This window comes from Dermacentor silvarum, chromosome 4, assembly GCF_013339745.2.
Source record: "Dermacentor silvarum isolate Dsil-2018 chromosome 4, BIME_Dsil_1.4, whole genome shotgun sequence".
Classification (NCBI taxonomy): domain Eukaryota; kingdom Metazoa; phylum Arthropoda; class Arachnida; order Ixodida; family Ixodidae; genus Dermacentor; species Dermacentor silvarum.
Window position 1 is genome coordinate 130,311,711 of NC_051157.2, and position 16,014 is coordinate 130,327,724.

Here is a 16,014-nt window from a genome sequence, read left to right on the forward strand (position 1 = left end):
CTGAAGAACAGCTTCCACTGGGTTGCTGCAGTCTCCGCGATCCACCCGTCCTGTTCGGCCTCCAGCTCCTTCTCCCTGCCTTCGTCCCAGAGCGTAGCTGGGCCGCTCTCTTCGGCTACGTGTCCCTTCTCCCATTGGCCACGTAGCTGCGCGTGCACTTTCGCGCTTCTTCTGCTTTCATGCTGTATTCCTTTTATTCAGACGCTCTTATTTCCTAACTTCTTTCTTTATTTCAGCCACCCCCTCCACGTGTCTTCTTGTTCTCTTCTTATTTTCTGCTTTTTATTCTTATTTCCTTTGTTGGCTCATGATAGTTTCTAATGCGCTCGTCCTGCTATGGTCAGGATTTGCCGAAATAAACCGAAAGTATAAATTAAAAGCCGTGCTCGTCCGCGCCAACAATGATGCCCTAAGCTCTTAGCCACAACAAAAGTGAAAAATTATAGACAACGCAAAACAATCCTCAAATTATGTGGGTAACAGAACTACGGTAATGAAAATGTAGGGGCAGGGGGTTAAGTTATAGATCGCCTAGAGGGGGGGGGGGGGCTCTGCCCCCCCCCCCCTTGAGAACTCCGGAGGGGGCTCAAACCCCGGAGCCCCCCCTCGTAGTCGGCCCCTATGCATCACCCTGATCTTCTCGACTGGGAAACGTTCACGCAGCAGACCGACCGCATTCGGCATAATATTAAAGGCATAAACACCGTCGCCTTTAGAGCACTCGCCACACAAAATCCTAAATTAAAAAAAAATAGGATTTTGTGTGGCGAGTGCGCTAAAGGCGCCACACAAAATCCTGCCACTTGCCAGCGCCAAGCGGAACTTCAATCTCTACGGCTAGGCACGGATAACGCAGACCTTCGTCTGCCTTCAGCATTTGAATTGCGCACAATCACACGTGATATCGTTCGGGAGGAACTTCACGGGTGGTGCTCTGCATATGCGACAGAAACTGACATCGCCCCGTCTCCGACGGGCTTACGAGAGATAATCAAGCAACAGATCGCCTCTGCGTCGCGTCTAACGTGCTCCCACGGCCCTTGCGCTCGACAGTTGCCAACATATGCTGACGTCGTAGCGTTCCCTCCGGCCACCGTGGCCCCTCTACAAACGGACCACTATGTCCCTGTGGCTTCATTGTCGCCACCAGTGCGTACAGTGTCTTACCGCGCCGCTCCGCTTCCGGCTTGACCCATTTGCTCCTACTGTGGCTACCGCGGGCATATCGGCATATATTCCGGTTCTGTCAACGGCGTCAACAGGATGAGCAACGTGGTTATGCACCCGAAGAGCGAACAGGCGTCCGTCCAGCAACGGGCTACCAGAGAACCACCTACCGCTCTTCATTTCACCAATCACCCTCTCCTCCGTACCCTATACCAACACGCCACTCAATTCTCGACAATCTCGCCGCAGGTCACGTTCTCCACGTCGTCGTTCCGTATCACCTCTCCGACCTGCTTGTCATGTCTTCAACGCCCACTCGGAAAACTCTCCGATGTAGTTTTTCGAGGGGAAACTGCATCCGCCGGACAGCCTACAAGTTCTCCAGAGCGACCGTCGAACTTGTCAGTCGAGGGTGGCGATGTGGGCTTGTTGGTCGGTCATCATGGAATGGGATTTGGAAAGCGCAGAAAAAACACGGACACGAGTAGAAACAAAGAGGAAGACAAGCGCTAGTGTTTGCGTAAGGTGTGCCCGTCAAAGCTATCGTTGACACAGGTGCCCCCATTTCGATTATTCGCACAGAATTTTGCCACATCCGGAATGTGATGACGCCTTGTTGCGGCCCTCTCTTCGTGCAGCGACCAGCGCCGTTCTTCGTCCCATCGCGCAATGTACAGTTCGAGTATTCATTGAGGGAATACGTCATCACATTGTTTCTGCTATGTTTCCTGAGTATTCCCACGAAGTTATTTTAGGATGGGATTTGTTGTCTTTGGCGTCCGCTGTTATGTCTTGTCGTGAGCGACTCGTACACCTGAATGCCACCGGTTACTCTCTTCCTGATTATGAAGAACGCATGCGCCTCGTCACCTCCTCAGATTATCTTCTTTGGCCCTCTAGAGAATAAATTATAAGTGTCAATTGCAATGACATTCGGGATGGCCACGTTCGCATTCTTCCCTACGGTCATACGCTGTCTAGAGGAATTATTATTACTCCTGGCCTTGTTCGCTTCTCTTATGACTCTCCATTCCTCGCCGCGTTAAACCAAACTACCGAACATCGACTGCTACCCCATGGATCAATTGTCACTTGCGCTGTTGATACGCAGCCTAATGCAGCTGTTGCACTTTCGACTGTGATACCAAAGTCAACGTCGTCGCCACTCACTGCCTCTTCCACACCGCTGTCGGCAACCGTACGCCCTGACCTGACTCCTGCCCAGAATCGCGATCCGCTCACACTATTAGAAAAACACCTTTCCTTGTTCGACATCAATTCGCCAGCCCTCGGTATGACGGCTGTTGCGACTCATCGCATACACACTGACGGCTCCCGCATTGTTCACCGGCGGCAATATCGCGTGTCTCATAAGGAGTGCGAAATCATCATGGAAAATGTATCGGACATGCTTCGACGGAATATAATACGACCTTCCTCGAGCCCCTGGTCCTCTCCAGTTGTTCTAGTGCAGAAGAAAGACGGATCAGTGCGTTCACCTAGTTTCGTTCTGGATGTCTCTTTCCTTACGGCTCCTGTGTCCTCAGCAACGCCCGTGTGCTTGCGTTGTAGTGCATGTTAAGGAACCCCAGGTGGTCAAAATTAATCCGGAGCCCTCCACGACGGCGTGCCTCATAATCAGAACTGGTTTTGGCACGTAAAACCCCAGAAAGAAGAAGAAGAAGCAACGCCCTTCTCAGAACAGTTTTTGTCTAGCCTCGAAGATTGCCGTCATCAAGCCCGCATTAACACCGACATCGCTCGGGATGTTCGGAAGCATCGCTACGACTCGACTCACCGTGTTATCACTTTTTCCCCTGGAGACGAAGTTCTTCTATGGACTCCTGTGCGTGTTCCCGGTTTAAGCGAAAAATTCGCTAGTCGTTTTATTGGACCCTACACGGTCATTGAGCAGACATCTCCGGTTAATTACCACGTCTGGCCCCTTATAATTTCTTCCAACCACCATTGCCGTGGTACAGAAATTGTGCATGTATCGCGCTTAAAACAGTACACTCGCCGCCTTTTATCATAATGCCGCGCGACCAGGCGGCCGCGTCCACCGCGGGAGGGAATTATTGTGCACATGAGTGCTACCCATAACTGACTCTTCGTCATCTCTACACATCATCATCACTTGTACAAATTCCTCATCTGTATTTATCATCATAAGCCGCACAGCTTGTTCTTCGTCGTTGCTCGAGCTCGGCTGAAATAAATGGTTCCTTATAATATATATATACAATAAAGCTGTGCACAAAGTTTCGTTTAGCACCCTGTACTTAAAAAACACCCCCAGCGCTCTCGTGGCATGCAACGAGCAGTTCCCATCCTTGGCTTCCTTGGACAGAAAATGTGCCGCAGGTCCGAGCTAAAGCGATGCTGCCAGCGTAGTGAGGCCTTGACAGACTGTCTCTGTGGGAAGTAGTCGTATACCCGCCGCAAAGCACATTTTATTGCGATAGCAATTATATGGACACTCAAAAGCAGATTTCTGCCGTCGCCGTCGCCGTCGCCGTGAGGTTCTGTATGACGTCATTTGGAGATGAAATCGTCGCCGGGGGGGGGGGGTAAGTGGTTCTTGAGGGAAAGGGAAAGGTTGGCGCTATCTTCTGCAGCCCTTGAGGGAGCACGGCTCAGCGCGTGCCGAACGCTGTATGTGCGAGTGAAAGGGGGCGAGGGCCGCGTCTTTCAAGGAGAGTGAACGCACGGCGGAGAACAAACGCGCGTTCTGCGCCGTGCTCGCTTAAGGGCTGCAGAAGTAGGCGTCTCTTTTCTCCTTTACAATCACCATATATGAAGAGCAAACGCGCCTTCTTCCGACGTGCGAAAGGCCGTTGGGGAGGGGGGGGGGGAGGGAAGTGAGGCGACGTTTAGCTGCGGCACCAAGTGCCTATTTATATCAGAGGCTCCGGCAACAGTCACCAACGCCGCACGCATTTTGAGCGAACGCAGGCAAAACGCCGATGGCGTCGACAACAGTTCTGCGTGTTGCCGATGCTGCTGCATGTCCAAGTTTTACAGCTGATAAAGCTAATATCATTACTCCGTATAGCTCTCTACAAGTTAGCTATCGCAATTGATGCTTCGCTTTCAGGTGAAACTGCGACAACTTTTTCAAGTCCTCCGGAACATTACTAGTAAACGGAAGGCAAGGGGCCGTACCTTTCAGCGGGCAAAGAGCAAACAGGTTTTGTTAACGCCCGCTTTCATTGGTAACATTTGACCCTGATTCCTACGTGCATTTTCATTCAGGACGCTTGATGTTCCTCACCCCCCTGCAGAAGCCCTGCAGATCCAATTGAGTTCGGGTGGACCTCGCTAGCCGCCCTCTCCTAGCAAGTGTATAGGGCCCGCCACCTTTATTTCTTTTGCATAGTATGTGCACTTATACGTGAGCGCGCTTTCAACGTGCCATTCATGACAATCCCCAAATTATTGTTGCCAGACGAAAAATGGGAACGAAAAAAATATGTATATTTTCTTGTAATAAATAAGGCAATTTTTAACCTTAGTCGTGAGGTGGAATCAACAAAGAGGCGAAATCTATTGCCCATAAATAGGTCAGTAAAATTGAAATGAAAAACCTAGATGCCCCGCAAGATGAAGAAAACTCCTTTTCGTTGGCGTTCTTCTGAAGATGAAACCCAGGCTGCTACTTAAATGCGTGACGAAAACTCAAGAGCACTAAATACTCAGTCCTGGGCAGTTTATGCTGCTTCTGGAGCGGGAACGACGCAATTCTGTGATAGCTTCGTGTGGCCATGTACAATAGGGACAAAAAACTAACAAGAAGTGGACTTCGCAGACGTAGGCCATGGTAAAAAGCTTGTAAAACAAAGATTAGCGGTGTCTACATACTGCTTACTCCTGTGAAAGTCCAACCAACGAGCATCGATCTGGCGCCACATTATGCACAGTGGAGTTTCCTGCGGCCTGAGTCTCAGCTGGGTGACGACAGCTTCGATAAGGATGCACCGAAAGCTGTCACAGCAGCTTCAATACTGGTATGAAACGAAAAATATGTAGATTTTATGCATTGCGGTTGTCAATGTTATGCAAAGCAGGTAGCTGTTCATCATGCATCGTTTGGGGTTGAGTGAAACTTTACCAGAGGGATGAACACGTGTGCGTAAGGAGAGATAATGATTGTGTTATGCGAGCATGTGCAAGACGGCAGCAACAGGGCGACGACGATGACGACGATGCAACGGCGGTGATGGCATGGATCCTGATTTGTTGCACTCCGGCGAAGATAGGCTTACCTAAGCAAGGTTCTGCGCGATACAAACATGCGCGAGAAGAGCACGAGTACGGGTGGAGACTTGCCCGTCCTTGTGCTCTTCTCGTCCATGTTTGCATCGTGTAGCACCTTGCTTAGCGATGTATGACCCAATCGCCCAACAACATGCACTATACGTTTAGCTGCTGTGCCACACATGTCCGACCTCATGTAATGATTAGGCTTATGCACTACACCATTTACAAGCCAACGCCGAAATACAAGCACCAAATCTGGCGGGTGTAGAATGTCCGGTGTCGACGTCGCGCTGCCACGTGGACGAATACAATATATGATGTTTGTCAAGGAAGGAATGATGATGTCAGATGCACGCCCGCAGAAGTAGGGCACCTATGTAAATATATTTAGGCATTAGGGCACACCGTGTCACAGTGGTACATACGCCTTCTGGAGTATTGGCCAACAATGGGCACATACCCAGTGGCCCAAGAATGGGGTAGGCCAAATATAAATGAATTAAGAAAATCAAAGATGCCGTTTAATGTGATGCGCTATTATTTCACAGATGTATCTGTGCTCTTTAAATACCTATGAGCCAACATTATGCTATACGCATGATTTAAGTAGTGATTTATTGTTTTGTTACGCGGAAGAGCAACCTTAATATTTCAATTTGGTTTGTATATTTGTATGGAGTCAACGTAAACTGATAGTTTCATGTCAGGACTATTCGAAAAAATAGTTACAGGCCTGCGCGGCACACGCAGCACAGTCACAGCGTAAGCTGGTTGAGCGGCGCAAGAGTAGCTCCAATTTCGGCACAACGCACAACAAGGTCTTCGCGGCAAAGTGTCTTCGCCTCGATTTTGACGAGAAGGATCTGAACTGTCCGCCCGGCGACGGCGAGCTGTGGTTGTACTGCTCTCTGCACAGCAGTCTGCTGAGCCCGATGATGCCTGGTTGTAGCCGCGCACGTAGCTCTACGATTCGCTTCTTCAGCAGCGGTTCGTACGTGGCGAGGAGACGCCATAACCTGTACTGAAGAGGCACCCAGAATACGTGGCGCACATCTAACATCGGGATAACGTTGATTGCGCGCCTCGTCTGAATCGCATCGCGTCTTAATCGCATCTTGTCGCGCGCGGCGGTTGCAGGCACGTTAACTAGATGGCGACACCATACTGTCGGAGGCTCGGGTCGTCCGCGCCTAAAGGGAACATTTATAAAGGCGTATAGAGGGAAAATTTCTTCTGCCTGATAGCAAGCGCTTCCTTGGCTCAGTGGTAAAGTATCCGACTCCCACGCAGCGTTCCTGGGCTCGATCCCGGCGGAGAGCGGATACTTTTCTTCGCATTTCCCGCGATAGCAGGCTACGGGGTGGAGGCGGCGGCATCATCACGACCAGAAACGCTATTGGAATGAGCCCATAACAGATTACGCTGTAAAATGACATCCATGTTAAGGCTATTTCATATGATGCGATTTTCATCGCACCGGAAGTGGGATTTCCGTCGCATGCGACGAAAATCGCAGTAGCAGTGCTGACCCCGCGACTGCTTATTAAGCTCGCCAAGCGAATGTGCAAACTATACTATATCGGCCACGGAGGCCGCATTTCTATGTGGGTGAAATGCGAGGACACCCGTGTACTTGTATTTATGTGCTCGTTAAAGAACCCCAGGTGGCCAAAATAATTCCGGAGTCCCTCACTACGCCGTGCCTCATAATCAGGTCGTGGTTTTGGCACGTAAAACCCCATAATAAATTAAACTATTTATTTATTTATTTAAATAAACCTTACAGATCCAAAGGGCATTGAGTAAGGGGGGTTTACTTATTACAATGAAAGCACAAGCAAACAAGTATGGTACAAGGTTGCAATGCAAGTGAACATCAAAACGCCACGCAACAGAGTAAATTGCAAAATATAAAACTAGTTTCAAACGCAAGTGAAGCAAAAAAAAAAAAAAGAAAATGCAGCACAACAGAATACGTTTCCGAAATAAGCACTGAAAGAGCCGTTGAATGCAAGTGAAGAAAAAGAAAAAAAAACACAACACATCGCAAAACAACCAAACGAAGAACTTAAACGACGAGACCATGTTACAGCACTATTAAAAAATATGTACCTCAAGCTTGTGACGAAATGTGTTCAGGTTATTATCAGAGGCGATATCATTGGGAAGATCATTCCACATGCGGATGGCTTGTGGAAGTGCGGATGTGTTAAAAGCATTCGTGTTGCCAAAGATGCACGTGAAGCTGAGGTGATTATGTAGCCTGCGTGACATGAAAAGGGGTCGTTGAAGGTGTAACGAGGCTATTTTGTTGCTGTAGACGTACATGTGAAACTGGCATACGAGAGACATTTGACGGCGAATGGCCAATGGTTGAAGGGAATCATCAAGCTTAAGTTGAGTCACACTTGAACGATTGTCATAGTTCCTTGAAATGTAACGGGCAGCTATGTTCTGAACTGCTTCAAGCATGTTAATTTCATAATGAGCGGAAGGGGACCAAACAGATGAGGCATATTCAAGTTACAGGCGGACGAAAGTTACATAGAATAATTTGCGAACATTAGAGGGACAATGACGGAGGTTGCGTTGTAGATAGCGTAGTGTTTTTGAGGCGTTCGCGCAGGCAGCAGTGATGTGATCAAACCAGGAGAGGCCTGGGGAAGGTGAACGCCCAGATATATATAAGATGATTCCTCGGACAGCTTGTCTCCCTGTATGTGGTAGGAAAAATTGGAAACGTCACGCTTACGTGCGAAAGAAATAATTTCGCATTTATTTTATAGTATTTAGGGTCATGAGCCAGGTGCTATACCAATTAGAGATAATGTTGAGATCGTCTTGATGGATCAGGTGGTCATCGGGACTGTTTATTGCTCTGTCTAACATGCAGTCATCAGCAAAGATTCTAATACTTGATGATATGTTGTTTGGTAGGTCATTTATATAGATCAAGAAAAGAAGAGGGCCTGGAACACTGCCGTGTGGAACGCCAGAAAAGACGTAGGAAATGTGAGAGGAAGTATTATTAACAATCGTGAACTGCTTGCGAAGTGAAAGGAGATTCCGAAGCCATGATAAAGTGAGAAAATCTAATCGAAGGGAAGATAATTTAGAAATAAGGCGACAATGGGCAACACGATCGAAAGCTTTGGCAAAATAAAGAAATATGAAATTGGTCTGTAGGCCATTGTTGATGTTGGAATGAAGGTCAATGGTCAATTCCAGTAGATGCGTTTCGCATGACATGCCCTTCCTCAATCCGTGCTGGTTTGGAAAGAAGAATTTGTTAGTCTCCAGGTGATTGTAGACCTGGGAGGTGATTATATGCTGACGAAGTTTCCAGCAGATGCATGTGAGTGATATCGGAAGGTAGTATTCAGATAAAGTCTTATTTCCGGATTTAAAAATGGTATTATTTTAGCAATTTTGAGTCGTCTGGCAGTTGTCCAGATGACAGTGACTTTCGAAGAATGTGGTATAATATTGTGCTAGATATAAAACGGTATTTTTTAGAATTTTGGAGTTAATATCATTGATACCAGCTGTTGAAGATGCCTTAAGGTGATTAATTTGACATGCGATACCATCCACCGTGATTTCAATGGGCTGCATGTACTGATAGTTGTGCTCAGGGACATAGGCACGCCGGAATGATCTTCCCGAGTGAATACAGATGATAAAAACGTATTAAATGTAGACGAACACTCAGAATCTGAGAGTGGAATGTTGTTTTCATCCAGTAATGATAACTGATTTGTGCCTTGACCAGGGGATATGAAGAGCCAGAATTTCTTTGGATTATTTGCAAAAGGGAAGGCAAATCGGCGTGTAAATATTTATCTTTGCCATCGCATATTGCAGAACAGTAAGTCCTCAAGTATTGTTTGCATTGTTCCCAAGCAGAATATGTACCAGCGCGCTTCGCATTACAGTACAAGCGTTGTCCCCTGTTTCTTTGTTTACGAAGGGATTTGGTGAACCAAGGGTTTGATTTTTCGTTAGAAATTGTGATAATTGGGATACATTGGTCAATGAGCGAGGACATTGTATCTCTGAAAAGCGCCCACTTTTCACTTACAGACCGATTGTGGAAATACGGTAGTAAAACTAGATTTAAAGATGCTTCGAGCTCTACGTTCATTTTGTTATAGTCAGCTTTGTTGCAGTCCCGTATTTTCTTTTTTGATATTCCTGTGAATGGTAGAGGCAAGTACAATGTTACTTCAATTAAATTTGGTCACTAAAGCCTTTTTGGCAAGGCACTGTCTTAAGTGTTTCCGGAGCGTTCGTCAGTAACAGGTCTAACGTGTTCACACCACGGGTCGGCTGATCAATCACTTGAAACAGGTTAAAGTCTGAGGCTAAGTTGGTGAATTCTGTTGAAAGGTTACAGGGTGACGATAAATTGGTCCAATCAATTAGCGGAAGATTAAAGTCTCCGAAGAGGTAAATTACATCTGTGGAACAAAGATCTTTGGCATTAGTGATACTAGCATGAAGTTCGTGTACAAAGGTATTGCTAGAATCCGGCGGACGGTAGCAAATCCCAATTAGGATTTTAGTGTATTTAGTCACACAGACTATGCTGCTGCCGCTGTTTTTGGTGAGGGCGCCACTGCTACGGTACGCAATCCAGACGCCAGTTCGTGCTACAATGTGGTTGCCTCAGGACTTATGCGTGTTGATGTGCTTTTCCGTGCGCATTCTCGTGTGCTGTTTTTGTTTGATCGTGTGTGTGAGCAGCTTGCCTCATGTTTCTTGTGCTTGAGTACGGTTCTCTGGCGTGTGCGTGTGTGGCAGACGGTTTTTTCTAGCGGTGTGATGCCGCGAAGCTGTTGTGTGCCACTGTGCAACTCGAACGCAAGAAGCGACGCTACTGTGAAGTACCACGAATTCCCCTGCGATCTACAGCGTCGGGAAGCATGGCTGAATAACATTTCTCGCCAAGGGCCGTCAGGGAGCGGAAGCAAGTGGGAGCCAAGCGACAGGTCGCTGGTATTTTCATTACATTTTACTGAGAATGACTATAAAGGGAACACGAAGTTTGGGCTTGTGCTTCCAACTGCGGTCCCGACTTTGTTTCCCGGTTATCCGCCGTACATGCACAAAGAGAACGCGCAGCCCAGCAAACATTTTTTTTTTTCGAGCCGAGGAAAAACAGCGGCCGCAACTGTCAACTCAGCCGAGACGCGCTCGCCAAGTGGCGGTGACGTGACGCAGCAGGCCGCACCTTTTTTATGTAAAAAGAGCCACGAATGAATTGGTCAACTCCGAGGTGTCCAGAAGGCACGCGATGCGGCGGTGAGGCTTGGCCTTCGCGTCCCAACATGGGAGCGGCCCGCAGTCTTGACCCTATAAAAACGGGGTGAAGATTCTTCCGACTATCTACCTACCTAGTGGCCGTGCCACTACCAGCGCAGAGAGAATATTGAAATGTGCGAGCGGAGTTCGGTTGAAGAGAAGAACGAAGCTGGGCTGGATCGGGTGCAGCGCCGTGGACTGTTTTCGCTGAGCGATACCTTCGCATTCATCATCTTGTAAATAAACGCGTTCCATCGTTTTGGGGTCGCCTTGAAGAAACACGTAAATCCACTCCCGATTATTCGTAATAGAGGACTTCTTTTCATTTCATGTGAGTCGAGCGTGCAGCCTTCATGGAGAGGCTCACTCTACAAAAGCTTGGCACTCCTAGGACAGGCTTTTCACAAATGTGGGGTGATCGGCACTTCTAATAAGGACTTTAATATTGAACCTGTAATGTGCAACTATAAAACGCCTTATTTACGGCCTCATTAGAGTCACTGTCGCGCATACAAACGTGAGCGTGGAAACGCTTCTCCGTGAACGGCTGCACCCGAGCTGTGGTGCCAGAGCGGGCGCGGGGAGAACTAAGGCCCGAGATGCCGTTTCGGCACCACGCAACGGGCCGCACTTTTTTTTTATTCAGCGGCCGTACCCTAGCTTTGGGCAAACATGCCCCCGCGTGTTGTCACAACGCCGGCCGAGAAGCTCCAGCGAAACGCTAATCACAATGAAGCAAGGCGCGGGCCCGTATACGCGCAAAGACCACTCCGTTAGTTCAGATGCGGCAACAATGTGCTGCTGCGTGTTCGCCGCACGCTGCAGCTCAACGCCGAAAGCGCTCAGACGTGGCGCTGCGGGAACAGGAGGGCGAGGCAACAACGTCAACAAAACCCTGCAGTCCCAAAGCACGAAGCGGACGCACACATCGCGCTCGCTGTGAGCAAGGCGCAGTACAGGAACGCGAGGTCAACACAAGGCGACAACGCCGACAAGAACCTGTAGTTCTAACCGGTGCTGCTCGAAGTAATCGAGTTTTATCTGTTCGTGTGTCTTCTGCACTCACCACATCACGCGTGCTTACTTAGCGTACGTTTACTGCAATTCATACTGCCACTTCAGCTATAATATTCTAACATGTTGCTGTCGCATTCCTTGCTTCGCCCTTACTGACGAAAATGCTTTTTCTTTTGTCCAAACTGCAGAAAAATGTCATTCATTTGTGGGGCTTGACGCCCCCAAGCCACAATTCAAGGCTCCTCCAGCCCCTTACCGAAACACTGAGTGTCATGCTAGAACACAGTAGTTCAGGTCGACCTCTCAGCGTTTCTCACACACACACACACACACACACACACACACACACACACACACACACACACACACACACACACACACACACACACACACACACACACACACACACACACACACACACACACACACATATATATATATATATATATATATATATATATAAAACTTTGAAACGATTTTGTATCACCAGCACACGTATTATTTGCTCCTTTTAAAGTCTGGTCAATAATTTTCTAACGCACATGTTTTTAGGGGCGAAGCTCCTTAGGGTGTGGGTCTGTCCCTCCTCTGTAGTAGTAGTAGTAGTCGTCGTAGTAGGTAGCCACGTCTACTTTTATGAGAAAAAAAACACCGCATATCCACGGGGTGAATGATGATGAGTGGGCGAAGCTCCGGAGGGAATCATCGGTAAACCGTGAATCTTCCGTGTAATTCGCCCAGTCTCGCCGCACTAAATCGAACGATTGACTTCCACCAATGACACGCGCCATATGTGACGTCATTCCTATTTTATAACAGCACCCTTCATTATAATTGCACCATCTACCGCTTAAGGGGACGCTAGCACAAACGCGTTAGAAACGTGCAGTACTCTAAGGGGAAGAGGCCACAGCGTCTTACGCAGCCCTTTACACATGCCGGAACGTGCACCGCGTTTGCCGACGCCATCAGCGTTTATGAATACGGGGGTAAGGCGGAGAGGCCACAGCGTCTTACACCAGCTTCTTGCACGGGCCGTAACGCGCTAGCACAAACGCGTTAGAAACGCGCAGTCTTTCGTTAATGTTGGGTATTTATTGCCATCGTGGTGCGTCTGTCCATGTGGGCTTCGTGGCGTAGTGGTTAGCGCCACGCGCTCAGAAGCGAGGGGTCCCTGGTTCGATTCCGCTACGGCCACAACTCTCGGAATTTTTTTTAACACGAAAGTGTTTTATGCCGGGGTCCACCAAGACTTCACTGACGTATTTCCGTCGACGTAAAATACGTCATAGAACATAATACAAAGAAAGAAACCAGAAGAAAAAGTTCCACAAACATGCAAAATTTGGAAATCGAACCCACGACCTCTCGGTCCGCGACGATAGATCGCCGAGCGTTTAACCCATTGCGCCACAAACGCATTTGCAGAGAGCTACACAGACGCGCCTTATATATCTAACACTCCTCCGTGTACCCGCGCTCTTGCTCGGGGCGGTGCCGCTGCCTACGAGCAGAAAAGAGAAGTACTGCATTATGACACTAACGCGCACCGACAGTGAACGCTTCGGTGGTCTCAGCACTACGACGCCTCGATGCCAGCATTCGAAGGGACGCTGGCATCAAGAAGCACTACCAACGCCACCTAGGTGGCGTTCACCGTACTCAGCACAGCGGAGCGTGGCCTCCGCAATTAGCTCTGAAAATGTTTCTGAAGTTGATCGCGGAGGCTGCAATTACGACGCGCTGTACGCGCTGATTTGACTCGGTGACGATTCAGTTACGTGCTTTGTCTTGCGCGTTGTATTAGTGTGTCAGTTACGTGCTTCGTCTTTCGCGTTGTGCTAGCGTGTGCAGCGTAGTGCAGCTTCCATATGCACGACGGTTGCTCATGGTCATCGACGTTGGTAGTCGTGATGGAGGAGACGTGCCACCAGGCGTCAGCGTGGGTGCATCAACGCCTAAGGGCGCTTTAGCCACAAAACACCAATAGACATTATATATCAATGTGCAATAAACATTACACTACTTCTGTGAAGACACGTTTCACTTTCGTGTTCTATACCGATTCCTATATAAGAGGGATCAACCACATTTTTTTCTCAGAAAAGTAGACGTGGCTACCTACTACGACGACTACTACTACAGAGGAGGGACAAACCCACACCCTAAGGAGCTTCGCCCCTAAAAAAAATTCCGAAAGTTGTGTCCGTAGCGCAGAATCGAACCAGGGACCCCTCGCTTCCGAACGCGCGGCGCTAACCACTACGCCACGAAGCGCACATGGACAGACGCACCACGATGGCAATAAATACCCAACATTAACGAAAGACTGCGCGTTTCTAACGCGTTTGTGCTAGCGCGTTACGGCCCGTGCAAGAAGCTGGTGTAAGACGCTGTGGCGTCTCCGCCTTACCCCCGTATTCATAAACGCTGATGGCGTCGGCAAACGCGGTGCACGTTCCGGCATGTGTAAACGGCTGCGTAAGACGCTGTGGCCTCTTCCCCTTAGAGTACTGCACGTTTCTAACGCGTTTGTGCTAGCGTCCCCTTAAGCGGGAGATGGTGCAATTATAATGAAGGGCGCTGTTATAAAATAGGAATGACGTCACATATGGCGCGTGTCATTGGTGGAAGTCAATCGTTCGATTTAGTGCGGCGAGACTGGGCGAATTACACGGAAGATTCACGGTTTACCGATGATTCCCTCCGGAGCTTCGCCCACTCATCATCATTCACCCCGTGGATATGCGGTGTTTTTATTTCATTGCATTTGAAAAGTTATGCGAGGTCTGCCACAAAATTTGGCAGCAAGCAACCCTGGGCATCGCACCAGCCTCATTGTTTAGATCGCCATCGTGTGAAAGAAGCCCTCTAAAATCGCATTGCGACGCGTGCGACTGCGCCGATTTTGTCGCTCCAGTCGCAGCATGTGAAACAGCCTTTACGCGCATGGTAGTGTTCTCATTGTACATTCTACGCGAATCTTTACTTATCGCGGGTAAATATGGGTCGCTTCTCTTGGGTTTGGTTTGCTTTTACTGTTGTTTACATTTGTTTTTGTAGACTTAGTATGTTTGTTTGTGGCAGGTGACATGTGTGTGAGTATTTCTGGGAAAATGTGTAGTGACATGTACAGTGTTGTATATATATATATATATATATATATATATATATATATATATATATATATGATGGTCCACATCCGTCCTTGGGTTTGTGAGTGGTGGCGTGGGCCAACACTCCCAGGGTGAGTTCTAGTTGTAAAACATAAATACCCCAGAAAGTGGATGGGCACACGGCTTCGCGGTAGCTCAATCGTGAGAGCATCGCACACGTAATGCGAAGACGTGGGTTCATTCCCCACCTGAGGACCGTTGTTTTTTCATCCACTTTAGTTTCTGTTAATTTGCCATTTTCTTTAATTCAATTAGCAAGTACAAGTGATTTACCCTACGTTGTCCTTGGTGTCATTGTTTGCTGGCTGCTTATGATACGGTTAATAAAAATCGGGCCCCTCGATTCCCTTTCTTCTCGTTGATATATATATATATATACATATATATCCCGGCGTGCCTCATAATCAGATCGTGGTTTTGGCACGTACAACCCCATAATTTAATTTAATTTTGTTCAACATATATATATATATATATATATATATATATATATATATATATATATATATATCTGTGGGACGCTGGAATAGAAGATTAATTTTAAGCTGCTGGGGTTCTTCAGCGCGTAACTCAATATACAGGGTGTTTCATTTTAGCTGCACCAAATTTTTAAAAATTGCCTGCGGCAGATAGCACAATTACAATCCTTGCTCTAAACTACTCGATGAGGCGCCCGTTACTTCCACGAGAAATTAAAACGCCTATTTGAAAATTAACATTTTTACGCTGATTAACGTTTTAGTTAATTATTTTACGGCACATCTTTCAACCTACGAATTATAGCCGCTGAGTTCGCAAGGCATATCCCTCTGGAACGAATTCTCAGGACTGAACCAGTTTCGAGATAATTTTTAAAGTGTCCGACGAAATGCATTGGTGTTCTAGTTACTTTTGTGCTTCAATGCATAAAACAGCGTTTTCCTCGAAAAGATAACCCGGGTGTTCCATAAATCACGAAACCTTGTGGGCCCATAAACAGACCCATAAAGTGGCAATCTCGCGGCCAAGCACAATGCCGAAGGGTGTCACGACACAGAAATATCTTGTGGTAATGACTGCATCTCAGTTGAAGCGTCGTAGCAACCGCCAC